The sequence below is a fragment of the Larimichthys crocea genome, chromosome XIV, assembly GCF_000972845.2.
Source record: "Larimichthys crocea isolate SSNF chromosome XIV, L_crocea_2.0, whole genome shotgun sequence".
Taxonomy (NCBI): domain Eukaryota; kingdom Metazoa; phylum Chordata; class Actinopteri; family Sciaenidae; genus Larimichthys; species Larimichthys crocea.
Window position 1 is genome coordinate 13,775,886 of NC_040024.1, and position 6,000 is coordinate 13,781,885.

Below are 6,000 nucleotides of genomic sequence, written 5' to 3' on the forward strand. Positions count from 1 at the left end.
GGACTGCATGTTTCACTGAAAAAGCTGTAAAATCTTTGCTGGTCCTGTTAATAACTTAGTTCCTGAAAAGCTGACATTTTGTTGGAACGTGGTTTCACCTGACACTAATAATTTGTACTTCGAATGACCCCTTGGCGTGTAAAATATCAACCAAAGCATCATTTGCACTGTGCTGTCATGATATATCAGGCATGATAACAAACATCTCTATAATTGACTTTTTTTTACCTCTTGGTGACCATATAACAAGCTGTATTCACAATATTCACATGTGTCTCTGGGCAGGTAATGTACAGTGATGAGACTGCAGTCTGTTAAACCAAAACAATGAGCTTAAATGGGCTAAAATGCTCCACAGAACACAGGGGTCCTCCAAATTACACAAAGAACTTTGTTCCATTTTAATATAAAAAATATTGATTACAGTTTAAACTGTGATCTGAATGAATCAATTTAAAAGTCTGTAAACTATCCTGGCTGAAAGTATAGGAAGGATTACAAGAGTATAGTTCAAGCACCAATTATGTATTTACAAATGTTAACAGCAGTCATACATATCACATACTGAAGTGTACTCTGGGCCTGTTTTTCATAGTTTAGTCTTGGTCCTTTAGTTGGAAATTGTGGGAAATTCAATGATATTTTAGACAATAATTTATAATTAATGATTTAATAGTAGACTAATAGTAGTATTTCTTTTCATCAAAAGTTTGTCCCTGTTTCAACATTACAATGCTGTCTTACACAAAATCAGCTCCACAAAGAAATGTTTTATTCCAGCGTGGTGTAGAAGAACTTGACTGGCATGCACAGAGGCCTGACCTTAACCCCATTCGTCCCCTTGAAGATGAACCTGGTCACCCTACACACCCTTGTAACAATCAAACAATTCAATGGTAATGTTTTCACTCAAATTAGTGGCTTATATTTTATGGTGGTTATAAATCAAGCGAGAAAGACTCTTAGCTGCCATGCAAGTGAGTGAGCGGCTCTTATTGTGGCAAACCAGCAACGTTTTTCAGAAACTTGATATGCCTTTAAAAACCCACTTTTATCAACTTGGTTCTCAAACCTACAGCAAACTGCACATTGCAACTGAACTCTTTTTCCAGGACTTGAAATGAAATGCTTGTTTGCACTGTAGCACAAAACTTTGTCACCATTTTCTGGCGAGTGCCTGATCAGTACTGCATATGTGCAAATATCAGCTCTCAGTATGCGAGATAGCTCACTCCTTAGCTACATACTTCACCTTCTTATTGTTGAGCCCTGAGGTGTCCACATACTTTTTGCCATCTTGAGTGTATTTTCATAAACACCATAATAAAAGCAAGTGTTCTTCAGTGAGATCTCAAGCAAATCAAAGTCCAGCTGCCTGACAGAGGAGAGTAGATCACATTTTAGCAGATAACAGCCTGTCAAGCATTGTGTCACATAAATGACAGAGCGTCACTGATGTTTACTCTAAGTGTAATGGCACAAAGGCCTCAGTAATCTTTCCTGTTAAAGATTTGGACGGCCCTCTTGACTGATGTGAGTCCCAGTGGGGAGGCTGCAGATGGGAGGTGGAAGTGCTGGGAAAGGTCCAAATGTTAAGCTGCCTGGAGCACTCTGAGGGTCCTGTCCCTGTTTGTAGTTGATCCTTTTCCTGTTTTGGCAGAGCGTCATGTTACAGTCACTATACAATATAATGTCAACACGATGCATTCAGGGAAGCGTCCTATTTCCTGTCATGTCTGGTACTGCGGATTTAGAGACCACCGATCTCACCTTGAATTAACCTCACATGTCAGGAGTGAACTGTTTTCTCTCTGACATGTCGTTCAGGACGAGGCTCAGCATCTGCTGAGTGTCAGAGGCAGCAGGTCTAATGACAGACTAGATTTACATTCCTATAAGCTCTGTGGTTGTACAACATGCACTCCCTAATCCAAAGCTAAACAAAACATCAGTGTAGCATGGTATGGTGCCACTCTCTCCAACTGATTCACATCCTCTTAAAGGGGCACGCTACTGATTTTACACAACTGTATATGTTCTGTGGCTCTGGGTCAGTGTGTCAGTTCACAGGATAAATCCACGTGAACCTTTTGTGTCAGGTTCTACACCGCTGACTCAAAGCAAACCCGTCAACTTTCAATATTTATACATGAATATACATTTTACAAAATACTATAGGCAGATGAAAACATCTGCTTAAAGGATCAGCGTGTAGGATTTAGTGGCATCTAGTGGTGTAGTTGCTGATTGCAACCCCCTTCACTCACCTTTGCATTACAAACGTGAAACTACAGTGGCTGCGAATCACATGAAAACTGGCAAATGGCCTCTCTGGAGCTGGTGTTAAGTTTGTCTGCATTGCAAAGGTGATTTATTGTTCAGAAATGTGTTTTATATATTTATTGAAGTATCAATACACTTCAGAATTTAGCTTTTTAAAACACACACACACACACACACACACACACACACACACACACACATGTTGTTGCTTTAATCAACATTAATGGAAGCATTGCATAACACCAGTACCTTCTGACCTTTTCAGATTTGTGACCAAAATGTCCGACTTATTTAACATTAAAGGCAAATTTAACTTTCAGAAAAACATATTTCACCACCTCAGGCATCAAATGAATTTTATTATTATCACTATTGTAAGAGCCATACTGACAGTGTTAAGAGTAGTTTAATAGCTGTTGAAATGCTCCTTTAATCATTGCTGTTGGTGATGTCACAGCCACCTAGCCCTCAGATACGGTTAAGCAGCCAAAGGAGCAAGACAGTTTTTTGACGGTTCAGCTATCAAGAGTGAATCTTTTTTTTTTTTTTTTTTTTTTTTTGCGCTTCAATTAAAGTTTTTTGAACAGAGTTACCGTTTCTGAAGATTCTTTACCAGTCAAGCGTATTGCCGATTGACTGCATAATAGTGGCGGTAATGTGGATTATTGGATGGGATGAAAGATTGCAACTACAATTATTATTGGTCATTATTAGTCCTCAGCTCTGTTATGGACACTGATGAAAGTGTCTGAATATGATTATAAAATGTGTTTGTAAATTAATCAACATGTTCCTATTAATTAGGCGCATGTTGATTCACAAACTGCAAATAGAAAAATGACGTCAAATCTCACAATGGATTCTTTCTATAACTTATAACTTATAACTGACTCATAAAACATGTGGTTTAACTTCAGATTTTGAGTTCAGCAAACATTCAAAAAATTAATCATGGTTACTTTGTCTTTGAAATGATTGAAACCCTGGCATTTGAACGAAAAAAACTGCTGTCAAGATGCATCATGGTAAATGTAGGATCGAGTTGACCTACTGTATGACTAAAGGTCAGGATATCTCAGCCTACATGGAAGTGTAATATTAAATCACTTGGATTGTTTGTTATGGACTGAAAGAGCAGCAGCCACAGATATGTATACAGTGTAGTGGAAACATTTCTTCACCAAGCTTCTTCTACATACATGATGAATTATTACATGTTTTGGATATTATGCAGTTCTGATATTGTAAGATTAGAGATTGAACATATAGCAGCTGGGAAAGACGGAACATGCGGTTCCTGTCTGACTAACCCACCTCCCCTCTCTAAAGACAACATAGCAAAGGCATAAATAATAATCAAATGTTATGAAGGTCAAATAGCATCCCATAATTCCTCCCTCATCATACATAACCCTTCCACAAGCAGCAGAATCTCATCCTGCCTTTCCCAAACCGCAAACCCGGCGATGAACAACCAAACACACAGCTGTGAGGGAATGTGATGTGTCACATAACAAGTGGCTTCGCTCCACAGCTGGGAACGTCTGTTACATCCACGGCAGCGGCTTGTTCTTCTAATCTTAATAATGACAGGGCCCATAGCAGCCAGCAATTTTCAAAGAAAGACGAGCCATCAGGGAAGGACAAGAAGAAGAAGAAGAAGAAGAAGAAGAAGAAGGTGGTATTCTACTGAAAATGTGAGTGGATAACATTTGGCTGCTGTCCAGCAGGTCTGGCAAAGTCCAGAATCTGTAACAGAAAGTCTTTTTAAAAAAATAGTGCTGGAAACAAGAGTGTGTGATACATGACCGGTGCATGTTACAGTGCTGCAGCCTTACAGACAGAAGAATGTTTGTTTTACACCATCACTGATGATTGTGAGTAAGTTTTAACTCTTGAAAACTTGAAAACTCTTGACGACTACAGGAGTTTACTAAGCATCAGTCAGCGGTGTGCTGAGAAAAGATGAATTCTGAGACACAAAGAAGCAGATTCATCTGTGATGAGAAAGAGGGAAGAGAAACAGATGATGAAGACAACCCGTTCAAATCAAACGAAGAAAAGAAGGGAGAAGAAGAAAAAGACAAACATCTTTTTATGTTCCAGGAGAAGAAAAGCTCTGCAGCGGAGATCACATACACACACACATTTCGACATGTCCTTACCTGATCTGCTAACATCTGGCACTTCTTCTTCTTCCTCCTCTCTACCTGCCTGCTCTGCTCTGCTCTTCAACAGCAACTACCTCCCTGACAGAATCCTGCTCGCTCCTCAGTGACAAACTCCACCCACAGAAGAGTGAGATGAGTAGAGAGGGAGGGAGGGCAGGAAGAAGTGACTGAGGACGCCTTCCTCCTCTCGTTGCTGCTGTGGGATCAGTAATCGGAGCGGAAAAACCTAAAGACAAACACTGGGCTCTGAGATGAAAGACTGGTCCAAAGTGCCTGCTGGTTTAAGGAACAGCTTTGTCATTATTGAACAGAGAGGAGCACAGATAAAAGGCCTAACAGTACAACACTAATGTAAGGAAAGACAGAGAATGGACTTCATGTACTGTATAACAGGTCCACACAGCAGTGATCTTCAGCTTCTAAAAAAATGCACTTACTCACTTTAGAAGATCCTTTTATGTCCTGGAGCTGCACAAAGCTGCACATTAATATTTTTACATTAAGAATAATGGAGGTTATAGCTCGTAGTTACAGAGAATTATCACCAACTCTACAGTTCCTTTTAGCTCTGTGGGGCATTTTAGCATCTTTTAGCTCATTGTTTTGGTTTTACAGCTCACAGTTGAAACAGAAACTTTGTTTCCAGCAGCAACAGGAAGCGAAGAAGCTCTGATTAACCCTTTATACACTACGTCTGCAACAGACAAAGTTAACAACTAAAAAGTTAACATCATGTAGCATTTAGTAGCTAAAGATATTTTTTTTTTTTACCAAATCAGAACTTCAAGTGCTGGATGTGTAAATCACACACTGACTGACCTACTATTAAGATCCACTTTTAAGATTCAGTTCAATATAATATTATCTACAGAGACCCAACAATTCGCACCATGAGCAAGCACTTGCCGGCAGTGGCAAGGAAAAACTTGCAAAAGAACCAAGCTCATTGGTGGACGGTCATCCTTTTGAGTGATTGAGTTAATGAGAAAGAGAGACAGGGGCAGATCCAGTCTGGGATCAGAGCATTTCTAAACAGTATGTTGCGTGGCTCACTGATATGTCTAGATAAGGATTTTAGTTTTTGAAAATCTGATCTAATATCGTTGAATATTTCAAATTTATGTTGAATAAACCATTTCACACAGACCCACCGAGTTGTTTGGATTCACATTCTCTCCCCCTTCCGTTATAGGAACACTGCTATAGAGATACCGTAGGTCTTAATGTTATGGCTAACAAAAGAAGTGTGTCCATGAGTGATGGTGGTTATCTCAGACTTGTCTGTAATAACAACAGGACAGGACAGAGACGACTGAACACAGTCGAAGTTTAAAAGAATTACTTTAGAGTTTTATGGATGAAACCAGCTTAGACAAGTACCCGTGCTGCCATGCTAGTAGTTTTTAAGTTGTAGTTTTCTCAGCAGCCAGTATGTTAAAAGTTTGTAAAAAGTTCTTCCACACCAGTAGCAGTTGTTTATTAAGTTATTTGCTGTGAGCTCATGGTAATAACAGAAGGCTATTTTTATCAGCTCCTCCCTTCTCAC

At 39.4% G+C, this 6,000-nt stretch overlaps 1 protein-coding gene across 2 annotated transcripts in view; it reads right to left on the reverse strand.

Annotated features, from left to right (window-relative positions):
• The window catches only part of frem1a (Fras1 related extracellular matrix 1a), a 29,078-nt gene extending 24,518 nt beyond the window's left edge, over nucleotides 1-4,560 (reverse strand). For both annotated transcript variants that reach the window (XM_027288123.1, XM_027288121.1), the window contains exon 1: nucleotides 4,449-4,560. The gene's annotated coding sequence lies outside the window, so the exon portion shown is untranslated. The remainder of the gene's footprint in view (nucleotides 1-4,448) is intronic.
• Nucleotides 4,561-6,000: the final 1,440 nt, after the last annotated feature.